The sequence below is a fragment of the Macaca thibetana genome, chromosome 1 (genome assembly GCF_024542745.1).
Source record: "Macaca thibetana thibetana isolate TM-01 chromosome 1, ASM2454274v1, whole genome shotgun sequence".
NCBI lineage: Eukaryota > Metazoa > Chordata > Mammalia > Primates > Cercopithecidae > Macaca > Macaca thibetana.
In genome coordinates, this window is record NC_065578.1 from 158,603,047 (window position 1) to 158,619,510 (window position 16,464).

Sequence of the window (16,464 nt, forward strand, 5' to 3'; positions counted from 1 at the left end):
GTAGCTGGGACTAGAAGCTCGCTCTATGACTCCCCACTGATTTTTTGATTTTTTTTTTTGCAGAGAAGGGGCTCAGTTTGTTGCCTAGGCTGGTCTCGAACTCCTAGACTCAAGCAATCCTGCCCCCTTGGCCTCCCAAAGTGCTAGGATTAAAGGTGTGAGCCACTGGGCCTGGCCGAAATCCTATTAAAAAAAAAAGTATGAGGAGAGACTGAATCTAAACTGAGATACAGTAATACTTAACACAAAAAGGTTCCAAGTATCTTTGACAGATACTAGTTCCACGTGCCAACACCACAGAGCATTTTTCTCCGGGTGTCGCTTTAAAACCGTGGTTTTCGGCCGAGCACGGTGGCTCCTGCCTGTAATCCCAGCACTTTCGGAGGCCGAGGTGGGCGGATCACCTGAGGTCTGGAGCCTGACCAACCTGGTGAAACCCCGTCTCTAATAAAACAGAATTAGCCGGGCGTAGTAGTGCGCGCCTGTAATCCCAGCGTCCCCGGAGGCTGAGGCAGAAGAATCACTTGAACCCGGGAGGCAGAAGTTGCAGTAAGCCAAGATCGCGCCACTGCACTCCAGCCTGGGCAAAAAGAGCTAAACTCCACTTATAAAACAAACAAACAAACAAACAAAAACTGGTTTTCAAGCTTTAAGGTATACAAAAAATCACTGGGAGATGTGCTCATTAAAATATATTTCTCTGAGCCCCATCTCGATACTGTCTGGAGGTTTCGGTGTGGCCCCGAAACGAACATTTTCCTTTTTTTTTCCCTTTGAGACGGAGTCTCCCTCTGTAGCCCAAGGTGGAGCACAGTGGCGCTATTTCGACTCACTGCAACCCCCGCCCACGGGTTCAAGTGATTCTCCTGCCTCAGCCTCCCGAGTAGCTGGGATTACAGGCGTGCGCTACCACACACATCTAATATTTTTGTGTTTTTAGTAGAGACGGGGTTTCACCAGGTTGGCCAGGTTGGTCTCGAACTCAAGACCTCAGGTAGATCCACCCACCTTGGCCTCCCAAAGTACTGGGTTTACAAGCGTAAGCCACCGCGCCCAGCCAAAACGAGCATTTTCAAACAAGCACTCAAGTGCCTCTAACGTAGACTGTCCGCAGCCTTAAAAACTAACTTAAAACGCGTCGGCCGGGCGCGGTGGCTCAAGCCTGTAATCCCAGCACTTTGGGAGGCCGAGACGGGCGGATCACGAGGTCAGGAGATCAAGACCATCCTGGCTAACACGGTGAAACCCCGTCTCTACTAAAAAATACAAAAAACTAGCCGGGCGAGGTGGCGGGCGCCTGTAGTCCCAGCTACTCGGGAGGCTGAGGCAGGAGAATGGCGTGAACCCAGGGAGGCGGAGCTTGCAGTGAGTTGAGATCCGGACACTGCACTCCAGCCTGGGTGACAGAGCGAGACTCCGTCTCAAAAAAAAAAAAAACTTAAAACCCGTCAATGTCATTCTTACCGCCTCCCCCTCTCCCACCTCTTTTCTCCAAATTGCCTCAATAGTCCTCAAATGTTGTGTCCACTTAAACTCAACCCAACCATGTCGACTTTAGGTTTGTCACCTGTTGGCCAAAGTTACATCACGTCACCCCATCTCCACTTTTATCTTCCGCTAGCCCTCATCCCACAACTCTTCCCCTCCCCCCAAGCCCTTCTTCCGCCTGGCGCGGCCTTCCCCACGCCGCCCGACCCACCTCTCAAGCTCCTCCCGCCCGCTACCGGCACAATTGGCAGTACGGCCGCCTGCTCCTCACTCTCCAGCTCCCGCTCCCAGCACCCCGCCGACGAAGGCCAAGAGCCACACCTTACGGCAGCTCCATGAGTCGCTCCCCCGCCGAGCCCGGGTGGGGGGAGGGGTAGCAGTCACAGATCCGAGGACCTCGGCAGCATTTTGAAATGGCGAGTAATGAAGCCGCAACTTCCGGCCTCCCGCACGGCCTCACAGGAGGGCTTCCGGTAAGGCCTCCGGAAACCATAGATGGAGCAATGGGAGGACTACAGAGCTAGAAAGGCTGATCTCACTACCATAGAGTAGATCCTAGACCGGGGAGAGAGTCGTGGGGCCCGGAAGATTGAAAGTCGTCGGATTTCAAAAGATAATATGTGAGGGACTTGGCAGGCTCTTGTGATACTTTCAGGCGTGTATTAGGAGATCAGAAAACAGAGAAGGGGAAGAGCTAAGGTCATAATCCCAGGCTGCCTTCAGCTCTTTGGAAAAACTACGCTTCTTCTGCCATTCCCCAGTACTCACCCTTGCTCCCCAAGGGTGGCAGGGAGGGGAAATGGAGCGATGGCGCCACTAGGGTGGCCCGGAAGCTTGAAGCCGTGGCAAATAATGGAAGGCGCCGGCCGCTGTGGCTCACGCCTGTAATCCCAGCAATTTGGGAGGCCTAAGGCAGGCGGATCATCTGAGGTCAGGAGTTCGAGACCAGCCTGACCAATATGGTGAAACCCTGTCTCTACTAAAAGTACAAAACTAGTGGGGTGTGGTGGCGTATGCCTGTAATCCCAGCTACTCAGAAGGCTGAGACAGGAGTAATCGTTTGAACCTGGGAGGCGGAGGTTGCAGTGAGCCGAGATATTGCCATTCCAGCCTGGGGAACAAGAGTGAAACTCCTTCAAAAAAAAAAAAAGAGAGAAAGAGAGAAAAGAAAGAGAAATAGTTGAAGGCTCAAGGGAATTTTTAACATGCATATAAACAAGGGAGGCCGGGCGCAGTGGCTCACCCCTGTAATCCCAGCACTTTGGGAGGCCGAGGCAGGCGGATCACCTGAAGTCAGCAGTTCGAGACTATCCTGCCCAACATGGCGAAACCCCCGTCTCTACTAAAAATACAGAAAGTTAGCCGGGCGTGGTGGCGGTCGCCTGTAATCCCAGCTACTTAGGAGGCTGAGGCAGGAGAATCGCTTGAACCCAGGAGGCGAAGGTTGCAGTGAGCCGAGATCGCGCCATTGCATTCTAGCCTGGGCGACAAGAACGAAACTCCATCTCAAAAAAAAAAAAAAAAAAAAAAAAGAGGGAAAGGGTTGAGCATGGAAATTGGAAGCTGTCTTCAAATAACTGAATAGTATAATATTGGAAATAACGGAGCCTTATTCTCTTCTCCAAAGTGCAGAACTAAAACCAATAGAAATTACAAGGCAGTTTTTTTTTTTTTTTTTTTTTTTTTTTTTTTTTTTTTTTTGAGACGGAGTCTCGCTGTGTCACCCAGGCTGGAGTGCGGTGGCCGGATCTCAGCTCACTGCAAGCTCCGCCTCCCGGGTTCACGCCATTCTCCTGCCTCAGCCTCCCGAGTAGCTGGGACTATAGGCGCCCGCCACCTCGCCCGGCTAGTTTTTTGTATTTTTTTAGTAGAAGACGGGGTTTCACCGTGTTAGCCAGGATGGTCTTGATCTCCTGACCTCGTGATCCGCCCGTCTCGGCCTCCCAAAGTGCTGGGATTACAGGCGTGAGCCACCGCGCCCGGCCAACAAGGCAGTATTTTAAGCTCAGAAAATCCTCTAACATTTAGGGTCATTCTGAAATAAATGAAATTAGGTATTTGGGGGAAGTAATGTCATTTGAAGACAGCCTGCCTGAGAGGTTTGTGGAAAGTTCTTCTATATTAGGAAACATTAAAACTGGTTGTGTAACCCAAGAAAGTTCCATCTCAGTGTTCTTTGCACCTCTCTTTTAGCATTTACCACGTACTTTTTTTTTGTTTTGTTTTAGTTATTCGTGTATATACCATTCTTATCTCTCCCAATAAACGACAACAAACCGTGGCTCCCAATGCTAGATACAGACCCATGCAAAAGAACATAGGGCAATAACCTTCCTTAAATTTGTACATTCCACTTTGCTCTACTTCTAGCATAACCTCCTGCATAGCTGGGAGATCCAGAGTTCCATTAAGGAGCTGAAGAATTAACTTCTTTTTCATAGAAATCTGCAACCACCTCACTCAAAACAAAAAAGAAAAAAAAAGGTTGGGGGTGCTTTTTTAGGTGAACCACTGTCAACTATTTCCCCTGTCCTTTTGTGCAATGAGTATTTTTTAAAACTTTCAACAGGAATTTTTTTTGTAACTTTTAAATAGCATCTGGTTAGTTTGGATCCTTTCCCAATGTCTCCTGGAGTCTTGGAATATGATCTGTTCATGCAATTCAGTTTGTGTAAGATCAACGAGTATTTGTTGAGGCCAGGCTCAGTGGCTCACACCTGTAATCCCAACCATTTGGGAGGCCAAGGTGGGAGGATCGTTTAAGCCCAGGAGTTCAAGACCAGCCTGGGCAAGAAAGTGAGAACCCCATCTGTATAAAAAAAAAAAAAGTAATTAGCTGAGCATCCTACTGTGTGCCAAGCACCAATCTAGAGGATTCCAAAACAAGATCTGAAATCTGTCTAGTGGAGGAGTCCAGCTAAAAAGAATGTGATAAGTGCAATGATTGGTGAGCTGCAGTTAACCTCCCCTAGGTTAAGAGAGATGAGCCCTTTCAATTTGGGCAAAATATTGACCAACGTCTTTAATTTGTCTTCATTTAAAACCTTGAGGGCCCGGCGCAGTGGCTCATGCCTATAATCCCAGCACTTTGTGAGACCGAGGCAGGTGGATCATGTGAGGTCAGGAGTTCGAGACCAGCCTGGCCAACATGATAAAACACTGTCTCTACTAAAAATACAAAAAAGATTAGCCGGGTGCAATGGTAGGCGCTTATAATCTCAGCTACTCGGGAGGCTGAGGGAGGAGAATCGCTTGAATTGGGAGTAGGAGATTGCAGTGAGCCGAGATTGCTCCACTGCACTCTAGCCTGGATGACGGAGCCAGACTCTGTCTCAATCAATCAACAATAAAAAAAATAAAAAACCTTGATAAATATGTTGACTAGGCCATGGTGAAGAATAGAGTTTTTCCCATCATAGATAACACTGATTTGTGAGTAATTGTTCACCTTCTAATTAAAAAAAAAAAAAAAATAGACACAGGGTCTTACTATGTTGCCCAGTCTGGTCTTGAACTCCTGGCCTCAAGTGATCCTCCTCCGACCTTGGCCTCCCAAAGTGTTAGGATTACAGGTGTAATCTTATAATCCTACAGGTGGCACTCGCCAGCACGCCCAGTTAATTATGTGTGTGTGTGTTTTGTTTTGCTTTGTTTTGTTTTGTTGAGACGGAGTTCCCTTCTGTTGCCAGGCTGGAGTGCAATGGCACGATCTCGGCTCACTGCAATCTCTGCCTCCCGGGTTCAAGCAATTCTCCTGCCTCAGCCTCCCAAGTCGCTGGGATTACACGTGCGCCACTATACTCCAGCGTGGGTGAGAGAAGAAGACTCCATCTCAAAAAAAAAAAAAGAAAGAAAAGAAAAAAAGAAATGAAATTGGAAATTGGCTTAAAAACTTAACTGACTCAGTGATCACCACTTCCTTCTTTAAGAACTATGCTCACAAACCGTTGATTTGATTAAAAGGACAGGAAATCTGGGTTCTAGTCTAGCTATTTTTAGAAACCAGAAAAAGTTACAGTTTTTCAGGTCTTCAGTTCCCTAATCTGTAAAATAAAATGGCTGAATTCAGCCATTTCTTATGGCCCTTCTAGTTTTAAAAAAAATTAAAAGTTAGTATTATTTGTCTATAGCCTTTCTGAAAAAAAATACAATGAATGACTTTAGACATATCAAAGGGTATAAAGAATATGATCTCCCAGCTGGGCGCAGTGGCTCATGCCTTTAATCCCAGCACTTTGGGAGGTCGAGGCGGACGGATCACCTGGGGTCGGGAGTTCAAGACCAGCCTGCCCAACATGGCAAAACCCCATCTCTACTAAAAATGCAAAACAATTAGCCGGGTGTGGTGGTGCATGCCTGTAATCCCAGCTACTCAGGAGGTTGGGGCAGGAGAATCACTTGAACCCAGGAGGCGGAGGTTGCAGTGAGCCGAAATCCCGCCATTGCACTCTACCCTGGGCAACAGAGTGAGACTCCATCTCAAAAAAAAAAAAAAAAAAAAAAAGAATATGATCTCCCTTTTCCCATTCCTTTTCCTAAGAACAATACACATACAAAGAAGTTCCCTGTAGTCACCTCTATGGTACCTCCTTTCTTCATCCTCTGGGAACCACTGTCTTGAGTTTGATATTTACCCCTGCCATGCATTTCTATAGACTTTTAGAGTTTATATGTGTATATATTCCTTAAAAATGTGTTTATGCTTTTAAAATTTTTCTAAATGGCATCAAACTATATGTGGTCTACTGCAACTTATATTTTTGCTCAGCATTGTGAAGTTCAGTGCTGTTAAACCGTGTAGTTATGGTTAATTTAGTTTTGTTGTTGTTGTTCGGAGATGGAGTCTTGCTTTGTCGCCCAGGCTGGAGTGCAGTGATGCGATCTTGGCTCACTGCAGTCTCCACCTCCAGGGTTCAAGCGATTCTCCCGCCTCAGCCTCCGGAGTAGATGGGATTACAGGCACGTGCCACCACGCCTGGCTAAATTTTGTATTCTTAGTAGAAACAGGGTTTCACCATGTTGGCCAGGCTGGTCTCGAACTCTTGACCTCATGATCCGCCTGCCTCGGCCTCCCAAAGTGCTGGCATGACAGGTGTGAGCCACCGCACCTGGCCCTGGTTAATTCGTTTTTTTTTTTGTTTGTTTTTTGTTTTTAAGACAGAGTTTCACTCTTGTCACCCAGGCTGGAGGGCAGTGGCACCATCTCGGCTCACTGCAACCTCTGCCTCCCAGGTTCAAGTGATTCTCCTGCCTCAGCCTTCCGTGGTAGCTGGGATTACAGGCGCCTGCCACCACGCCCAGCTAATTTTTTTTGTATTTTTAGTTGAGACGGAGTTTCACCATTTTGGCCAGGCTGGTCTTGAACCCCTGACCTCAGGTGATCCACCCACCTCGGCCTCCCAAAGTGCTGGGATTACAGGCGTGAGCCACCATGCCTGACTTCATTTTTAATGTTGTAACGTTGTTGTATAGTAATATATTGAATTGTATAAATGCATAATGAATTGTTGTATAGTATTAGTTCTCTAGAGTTGCCATAACAAAATACCACTGAGTGGCTTAAACAGAAATTTATTTTCTCATAGTTCTGGAAGCTAGAAGTTGAAGATCAAGTTGTTAGCAAGTTAGGTTTCTCCTGATGCCCTCTTTCCTTGGCTTGATAAATATGTTGACTAGGCTATGATGAAGAATACAGTTTTTCCCAACATGGTTGACACTGATTTGTGAGTAATTGTTCATCTTCTAATAAAAAAAAAAAAATAGACACAGGGTCTCACTATGTTGCCCAGTCTGGTCTCGAACTCCTGGACTTAAGTGATCCTCCCCACTTGGCCTCCCAAAGTGTTAGGATTACAGGTGTGATCTTGTAATCCTACAGGTGGCATCCACCAGCATGCCCTAAATTAGCATGCTAATTTTGTGTGTGTGGTTGTTTTGTTTTGCTTTTTTGTTTGTTTGTTTTTTGAGACGGGGTTCCGTCTGTTGCCAGACTGGAGTGCAGCCTGTCTTTTCACTGTGTCCTCGTGTGGTTGCCCATTGCCTGTATGTTGTTTGTATCCTAATCTCCTCTTCTTATGAGGACCCTAACATATTGGGCTCACCCATGTGACCTCATTTTACCTTAATCACCTCTTTAAAGGTGCTCTCTCCAAATACATTCCCATTCTGTAGTGCTGGGGGTGGTGTTCAACATGAAGTTTGAGAGGGACACATTCAGCCCATAATAGTAATGGATGCACCACAATTTTTATTCATCTCTTTTAATAAATACTTAGGCATCAGTTAATTGTTTGCTGTTACAAACAATGTTGTTATCGTTCTCGTGCTTATCTCCATGTATACTCTAGAGGAAATTATTGAGTTACAGACTATATATGTTGTCCACCCTATTAGACCATGCCAAAGTGCTCTCCAAAGTCATTGTAGAAAAATACACACTCCTAACAGATGTGTATAGGAATTATCTTGGCCGGGCGCGGTGGTTCACGACCGTAATCCCAGCACTTTGGGAGGCCAAGGTGGGCGGATCACGAGGTCAGGAGTTTGAGACCAGCTTGGCCAACATGGTGAAACCCCGTCTCTACTAAAAATACAAAAATTAGCTGGGCATGATAGGAGTGTCTGTAGTCCCAGCTACTTGGGAGGCTGAGGCAGGAGAATCACTTGAACCCAGGAGGTGGAGGTTGCAGTGAGCCAAGATCGCACCACTGCACTCCAGCCTGGCAACAAAGTGAGATACCGTCTCAAAAAAAAAGAGAATTATCTTGATGCATATGTTTACCAGTACTTGGCATTTTCAAATTATAAAAAATAATCTGATAGATGTAAAATGGTTTCTCATAGTGGTTTGTTTTATAGGTCCATGATTATTACTAAGGTTTAGCACTTTTTCATATTTATCGACTTAAGGTTCCTTTTTTTTTTTTTTTTTTGAGACGGAGCCTGGCTCTGTCACTCAGGCTGGAGTGCAGTGGTACGATCTCAGCTCACTGCAAACTCCGCCTCCTGGGTTCACACCATCCTCCTGCCTCAGCCTCCCAAGCAGCTGGGACCACAAGCACCCACCACGACACTGGGCTAATTTTTTGTATTTTTAGTAGAGACAGGGTTTCACCATGTTAGCCAGGATGGTCTTGATCTCCAGACCTCGTGATCTGCCCACCTCGGCCTCCCAAAAGTGCTGGGATTACAGGCGTGGGTCACTGTGCCTGGCTGACTTAAGGTTCCTATGTATGAATTGCCTAATCAGACCTTTTGCCCATTTTTCTATTGGATTGTCTTTTACTTTTTTGTTGTTTGTTTGTTTGTTTGTTTGTTTGGAGACAGAGTCTTGTTCTGTCACCCAGGCTGGAGTGTGGAGTGCAGTGGTGCAATCTTGGCTCACTGCAACCTCTGCCTCCCAGGTTCAAGCAACTCTCCTGCCTCAGCCTCCCAACTAGCTGGGACTACAGGAACTGACCACCATGCCCAGCTAATTATTTGTATTTTTAGTAGAGACGGGTTTTCACCGTGTTAGCCAGGATGGTCTCGATCTCCTGACCTCAAGTGATCCCCCCACCTCGGCCTCCCAAAGTGCTGGGATAATAGGCATGAGCTATGACGGCCGGCTTGTCTTTTACTTATTGATTTGTGGGAGTTTTCCATATAATCTGGATATTAATCCTTCCTGGTTATATGTGTTATAAATAATGACTTCACATATGTAGCTTTTCACTTTTTAAACATTGTCTTTGATTAACAATTTTTAATGAAATAAAATTTGTTAATTTTTTTTATGTTTTGTGCCTTTTAAAAATTTATTCTAGAAGAGATGCTTCCCCGTCTCTGGGTCATAAAGATACTCTCATATATTTTCTTCTAAAAGTTCCAAAGATTTGCTTTTCTTTTTTTTTTTTTTTTTTTTTTTGAGAGGGAGTCTCTTTCTGTCGCCCAGGCTGGAGTGCAGTGGTGCAATCTCAGCTCACTGCAACCTCTGCCTCTGGGTTCACACCATTCTCTTGCCTCAGCTTCCCGAGTAGCTGGGACTACAGGCGCCCCCCACCACGCCCGGCTAATTTTTTTTGTATTTTTTTAGTAGAGATGGGGTTTCACCATGTAAGCCAGGATGGTCTCGATCTCCTGACCTCGTGATCTGCCTGCCTCGGCCTCCCAAAGTGCTGGGATTACAGGCGTGAGTCACCAAGCACGGCCTGCTTTTCTTTTTTTAAGGGTCCAAAGGGCCCACTAGAAAGATTTGCTTTTCACACTTAGGCCATTAATATATTCAGAATTTATTTTTCTGCATGTTGTAACATGCAGATCCAACATACAGTGCCCTGACTGGAGCACAGTGGCTCCATCCTGGCTCACTTCAGTCTCCACCTCCTGGGCCCAAGTGATTCTTCCACCTCAGCCTCCTAAGCAGCTGGAACTATAGGCTCACGCCACCACGCCTGGCTAATTTTTAATTTTTAATTTTTTTTTTTTTTTTTTTTTTTTTGTAGAGAGGGAGTTTCACCATGTTCCCTAAGCTGATCTTGAACTCCTGGGCTCAAGCAATCCTCCCACCTCAGCCTCCCCAGTAGCAGGAATCACAGCCAGGCGCCACCACGCCCAGTTTATTGATTGATTATGTGGGGGAGGGTGGCGGCGGGAGGGGGCAGGTCTCCCTACGTTGTCTAGGCTGCTCTGGAACTCCTGGCCTCAAGCAGTCCTCCCATCTCGGCCTCCCAAAGTGCTGGAATACCATGCCCAGCCTTAAAAATCAGCTTTATACATCTTGTTCCACTTCCATCAAATATGTTAATCCTTTGTTGAAAGGTGAATGGTATCAGAGAAGGTTGAAAGAGCAGGATCCATAGGGTTTGTTCTTGTTACATCTTTGCCATTAAATCTTTATGTGCCTCCACGAATGCTTATTACATGTCAGACACTATTGCAAACAATATCTATTTACTGTATTATTTAAATCTCACAGTCTTCCTATTGTCCTGATACACAGAGAAGTAGCTTGCTCAAGGTTACACAATGGTAGTCAGGATTCAAACAGGGCACCTAACTTCAGAACCCAGGCTTTATATAAGCATTTATCCTTTGTTTTTGTTTGTTTGTTGTCTTATCCTTTGTTTTTCAGTGCACATATATGCACCCTTTTCTTGAAAATACAAAACAAGCAAAACACTTTTTTTTTTTTTTTTTTTTTTTGAGACGTAGTCTCGCTCTCACCCAGGCTGGAGTGCAGTGGCGCCATCTCGGTTCACTGCAAGCTCCGCCTCCTGGGTTCACGCCATTCTCCTGCCTGAGCCTCCTGAGTAGCTGGGACCACAGGCGCCCGCCACCACGCCCGGCTAATTTTTTGTATTTTTAATAGAGACGGGGGTGGGGGGGGGGGTCACCGTATTAGCCAGGATGGTCTCGATCTCCTGACCTCGTGATCCACCCGCCTCAGCCTCCCAAAGTGCTGGGATTACAGGCGTGAGCCACCGCGCCCGGTCACCCCTGATTATTTCTTCAGGACACATTCCTAAAAGTGGAATTGCTGGACCAGAGCAATCACCCCGAAAGAGATTAAGGATGGAATTAAGGTAAAGTAACATCAGCTAACAAAGACCTTTAGTGTCCCACTCTCAAAACTCTACCGTGGTAATTCTCAACACCAGCTCCATAGCAAAGGGCAGTGCTCAAATTACTGATGGCTACGGAAGGGAAGAACCTCCAATGCCAAAATCAAAACAATCTCTCTTCAATGCCATGCTCAGTTTTCCTGTCTCTCTAGCTTAGTAGGACTTCTGCCCCCAAGGTCGCTGCTGATGAACTTCTCCAGAGTTTGCGCCCCTTAAAATTACTTGGATGCGCCAGGCGAATCACCGGAGGTCAGGAATTCGAGACCAGATTTGCCAACACGATGAAACCCCGCCTCTACTAAAAATACAAAAATTAGCTGGGCATGGTGGCAGGCGCCCGTAATCCCAGCTACTCGGGAGGCTGAGGCAGGAGAACTGCTTGCACCCGGGAGGCGGAGGTTGCACTGAGCCGAGAGATCGTGTCATTACACGCAAGCCTGGGCGGCAAAGGGAGACTCCGTCTCAAAAAAAAAAAAAATAACAAAAAAAAACTTGGATGCTTTCAAGGGACCTACTGGATAACCTCACCATCCTTCCTTTCTCTCACTTTATACCGCATAGTGCAACCCGATAGCTTCAGAACACCATAGTCATAGTCTCTTAGACAGATTCATTTTTTTCTATTGTTGGATAGGTTTTAGCACTGATGCCCATCCTATTATCAATGGTAAAATAGATCTAAGGTTATTACAGCACTTCAAAAGCGACACCTCGCCATTCTTTTAATCCTGAACGTATTTAATTACAAATCAAAAAAGCCTACCTAATCGTACTTACTAGGCGCATAAATATCTCGCAATTCTGAATTAGCTGGTGATGCTGGTGAAAGGCGCAGAATTTGGGCTTTCTGTTTTTCCTTTTACGCACGCATCAAGAACTTTCTTGGCGTTAAAAGCAGCCTCACAAAATGCAGATGATGCAATCGCTCAAGGGTCCTCATTCTTATGTAAGAAATAGCAGAACAAAAGGTATGATACGGGAGCCCGGATAGCTCAGTCGGTAGAGCATCAGACTTTTAATCTGAGGGTCCAGGGTTCAAGTCCCTGTTCGGGCGTGGTGTTTTCTTTTCCTTAATGGACAAACATAAATTGTATATATTATTGGGGTACAACACCATCTTCTGAAATATGTGTATATTGTTGAATGAGTAAACCAAACTGATGAGGGTATGCATTACCTCACATATCATCTTTAGTGGTGAGAGCACAAGGTGCTTGCTTTTAAGTTTTTTTTCTTCCTTTCTCAATTACGAGCCATCAAAAAACAAGTATTTTTCTGGGGAAGCACCGTGCCAGACCTCGATACTCGCCAAGAAATTAAACGATTTTTCAGTCATTTTTTTCCTCTCTGAAAATATGTTTATCCAGCATATTCTGAAACCGATGAAAAACGAATTGAAATCTCTTTGAAATGTAAGGATTTACAACGTCCGCATTTCGGACTTGGTGAGATGATACAACGTAACGAAAACTACAAACGCCCGAACAGGGACTTGAACCCTGGACCCTCAGATTAAAAGTCTGATGCTCTACCGACTGAGCTATCCGGGCGCTTCGGCGACGAGTCCTTTCTGTTTACTTCATATAGGGTTTTTTTTTTTTCTTTTAATTTGAGATGATGTCATTCTGTCGCCAGGCTGGAGTGCAGTAGCGCGATGTTGGCTCACCGCAACCTCCGCCTCCCGGGTTCAAGTGATTCTCCTGCCTCAGCCTCCCGAGTAGCTGAGACTACAGGCGCGCGCGCCCACGCCCAGCTAATTTTTGTATTTTTGGAAAAGACAGAGTTTCATCATGTTGACCACGATGGTCTCGATTTCTTGACCTCGTGATCCGCCCACCTTGGCCTCCCAAAGTGCTGGGATTATAGGAGTGAGCCACCGCGCCGGCCTGCTTCCTTTTAAGCAGCTAAATTTAGGTTTTAATTAGAATTAAAGGTGTTTTTTTGTTTTTTGTTTTAGCGAGATAAAGCAAAACATATTTTCCTATCCTTTTCTTTTTGTTCCATTCACTTAAAACATGTGTTCTTCAAGCTGTTTCATGTTTGATAAGTTACCAGTATTTACTAAACTCTCTAAAAGGAAATTAATGGTAGTAAATGACAGAAAAATGGGCAACCAAGATGAATATTCAAAATTTAGACATGGGGTTACAACCTCTCTTTCCTTCCCTCTTTCCGTCCTTCCTTTCTTTCTTCTTTTTTTTTCTTTCAATCTTTGCAGCTGTGCCAGGGAGCAACCTCTTTTTATTATACTTCTGCCTTCTATTTATCACTTCCCTGATAAGGTCTCTTAATTTTAACTATTCTACCAAACTAGATTACAGCATCTCTCCCATTAATGAAAAATACATTTCCATTCATCAGATGATGTAGTTGTTAGATGAGCATTCCTTAGCACAAAAGAAGGAAAGACACTTTTGATTCATGCACAGAGGAGCTAATACTATAAGAAAATAGACGTGATTGTGGAAAGGTCTGAATTAAGATTGTGGGAAAAGGAGTTTAGACCTTTAATTTAAATTTAGATTGAATTTTTGCCTTTCTTCCCGTTTCAGGCAAGTTGCAGTTTTCTTTTCTTTTCTTTTCTTTTCTTTTCTTTTCTTTTCTTTTCTTTTCTTTTTTTTTCGAGTCAGAGTCTCACTCTGTCACCCAGGCTGGAGTGGAGTGGCAGGATCTCAGCTTATTGCAACCTCTGCCTCCCAAGTTCAAGCAGTTCTCCTGCCTCAGACTCCTGAGTAGCTGGGAGTATACAGGTGCGTGCCACGACGCCCTGCTAATATTTTTGAATTTTTTTTAGTAGAGATGGGGTTTCACCATATTGGCCAGGCTGGTCTCGAACTCCTGACCTCAGGTGATCTGCCTGCCTCTGCCTACCAAAGTGCTGGGATTACAGGTGTGAACCATCGCACCCGCCTCAAGTTGCTGTTTTCAAGACAGACTCACAAGACGAATCCTCCCAAAGCAGTGTGCACCAGTGGGAGCAACATAGAGTATTAAGAATACAAATCTCCAGATCAGCCTAGTTTCTCCTAAAATCAATTTCTTTCTCCTTTTTTTTTTCTTTGAGCCGGAGTCTCGCTCTTGTGGCCCAAGCTGGAATACAATGGCGCGACCTTGGCTCACTGCAACCTCCACTTCTTGGGTTCGAGCGATTCTCCTGCCTCAGCCTCCAGAGTAGCTGGGATTATAGGCACGGGCCACCACACCTGGCTAATTTTTTGTATTTTTAGTATAAACGGGGTTTCACCATGTTAGCCAGGCTGGTTTTGAACTCCTTACCTCAGGTGATCTTCCTGCCTTGGCCTCCCAAAGTGCTGAGATTACAGGCATGAGCCACTGCACCCAGCCACCTAAAATCAATTTCATCTACCCTGACACATGGGTTGTGGAACACAAGATTATGAAATTTCAAATACTGATAAGGGAATTTATTTTAGTTTCTGGGTACTAGTGGCTTCTGAACACAATGAACAACAAAATAGCTCAGTCTCAGTTGGAGGAATTTTTCTTTCCTACTATTGTCTGATTCTTATAGAACAAAGACCAACAAACTGTGTGATCCTGAGCAGGCCTGGGTTTCCACATTTATAAAATAAGGGAAATTGATTAGATGGCCTCTGAGATAACCTGTAAATCTAAAGTTTTACCATTCTGTTACTTTTTTCCGTTGTGAATAAGATTAGAAGGAACAGACTCAAAATGTGCCAGAATGGAGTGATTTAATTCAACAAACATTTACTGATCGTCTATTACAGGTTAGGCTCTGCGCTAGCCCTAGAGTCTGAGATGAGTAGGACATGGGTCCTGCTAACAGTCTAGGAAAGAAGACACACAAACAAACAATTTCAACATAAAGTGGAGTGGCGGCAGATGAAGATGGACAGGAAAGCAGGGTTTATAAAATGAGGGTGCCTGGGCCCTTGAGTTTTCAGCAGGGAAACTGCATGATCATAATTAAGTCTAAACAAGTAGCTGTCAGTGGTGTAATAAAGAAATTATAATGAGCAAAACACAGACATTTATTTATTTAGACATTTTTTTTCAGCACCCACTGTGTTAGATAAGGAAAAACTGCCAGCACTGTTTCTATGAATACAATGTGGAAATAAATTATACCACTTAAATTTTAAAGGAAAGGAAATGGTGTCTATCCAGGCCTCCTTCAAAGGGCAAGAACAGATAAAGGGGTCTTCAAGTTTTTTCCTCCCCAAGGCTTTGTTACATCACATTCCCTTTCCTCCGGGATAACAAAACCTGCTGTTTTAAAATTAAATAAACTGAATGGGATTAATCAATCAAAAATTTGCTTACTGATTACCCACTGCTTCCACAGCAGTGAGCTAGGCACAGTAGGGAGGAAAACAGGAAATCTGGAAGGCATGTGGGGACCACAAGATGTATTTAGAGAATGGGGAATAATTTAGTCTGGTTGGAGCAGAGGGAGATAGAGAGGGGTGAGGTCACATTGGAGACTACACTTCCGTTAGGCTAAGGCAAACGATTTTATCCTACAGGCAATGGCGAGCTATTGAAAGATTGGCTTGTTAACATTGCAAAGTCCATCTGAGATAGCATAAAATGAATCTGTTTGCTTCATTTATGTTGCATCAGAAACACAAGTGCCATCTTGTCCTTTAGCATAAATCTTCCTTGAGTGCTTCTTGAAGCTTCTTTATGCAGACTGTTGAACTTCATTTTCCCACTAGAGGGCAGGCTAAACTCACAGATTCTATATATTTGGTGATTCTCCTAGTTCTTAAATTAAATTTCTCCCACTATTTTTAAAGCGTGTGCGTGTGTGTATGTGCTGAGAACACTTGAGATTATACTCTTAGCAAATTTCAAGTACACCATACATCATTAATAACTATAGTCACTGTACTGTATGTTAGATCCCCAAAATTTATTCATCTTACAACTGAAAGTTTGTGCTCTTTGATCAAGATCTATTTGTTTCCCTCACCTCCCAGCCCCTGGTAACCATTCTGCTGTTTCTATGAGTTTAACTTTTTTGGATTCCACATATAAGTGAAATAATATAGTATTTGTCTTCTGTTTCTAGCTTGTTTCACTTAGCATAAAGTCCTCCAGATTTGTCCACGTCGTCGCAAATGGCAGGATTTCCTTATGTATCACATTTTCTTTATTTCTTCTTCTTCTTTTTTTTTTTTTTAGACGGAGTTTTCACTCTTGTTGCCCAGGCTGGAATGCAGTGGCATGGTCTCACTTCACTGCAACCTCCACCTCCTGGTTTCAAGTGATTTTCCTGCCTCATCCGTCCAAGCAGCTGGGACTGCAGGCACCTGCCACCACACCCAGCCAATTTTGTATTTTTAATGGAGACAGGGTTTCATCATTTTGGCCAGGCTGGTCTGAA

The 16,464-nt window shown here is 44.7% G+C and overlaps 1 protein-coding gene and 2 non-coding genes across 7 annotated transcripts in view; 1 reads left to right on the forward strand and 2 right to left on the reverse strand.

Moving 5' to 3' along the window:
- MDM4 (MDM4 regulator of p53) overlaps nucleotides 1-11,976 on the reverse strand; it is a 55,745-nt gene extending 43,769 nt beyond the window's left edge. For 2 of the 5 annotated variants that reach the window (XM_050763777.1, XM_050763765.1), the window contains exon 1: nucleotides 1,810-1,944. The gene's annotated coding sequence lies outside the window, so the exon portion shown is untranslated. Of the gene's footprint in view, nucleotides 1-1,699; nucleotides 1,945-11,867 lie in introns of those variants that run through there. The other 3 variants (XM_050763767.1, XM_050763766.1, XM_050763787.1) reach the window with 3 other exon arrangements.
- A 95-nt stretch (nucleotides 11,977-12,071) lies between these two features.
- TRNAK-UUU (transfer RNA lysine (anticodon UUU)) lies at nucleotides 12,072-12,144 on the forward strand. Its single transcript has one exon. It is a non-coding gene; the product is annotated as a tRNA-Lys (tRNA).
- A 423-nt stretch (nucleotides 12,145-12,567) lies between these two features.
- On the reverse strand, nucleotides 12,568-12,640 carry TRNAK-UUU (transfer RNA lysine (anticodon UUU)). The gene has a single exon. It is a non-coding gene; the product is annotated as a tRNA-Lys (tRNA).
- Between the last annotated feature and the right edge of the window lie 3,824 nt (nucleotides 12,641-16,464).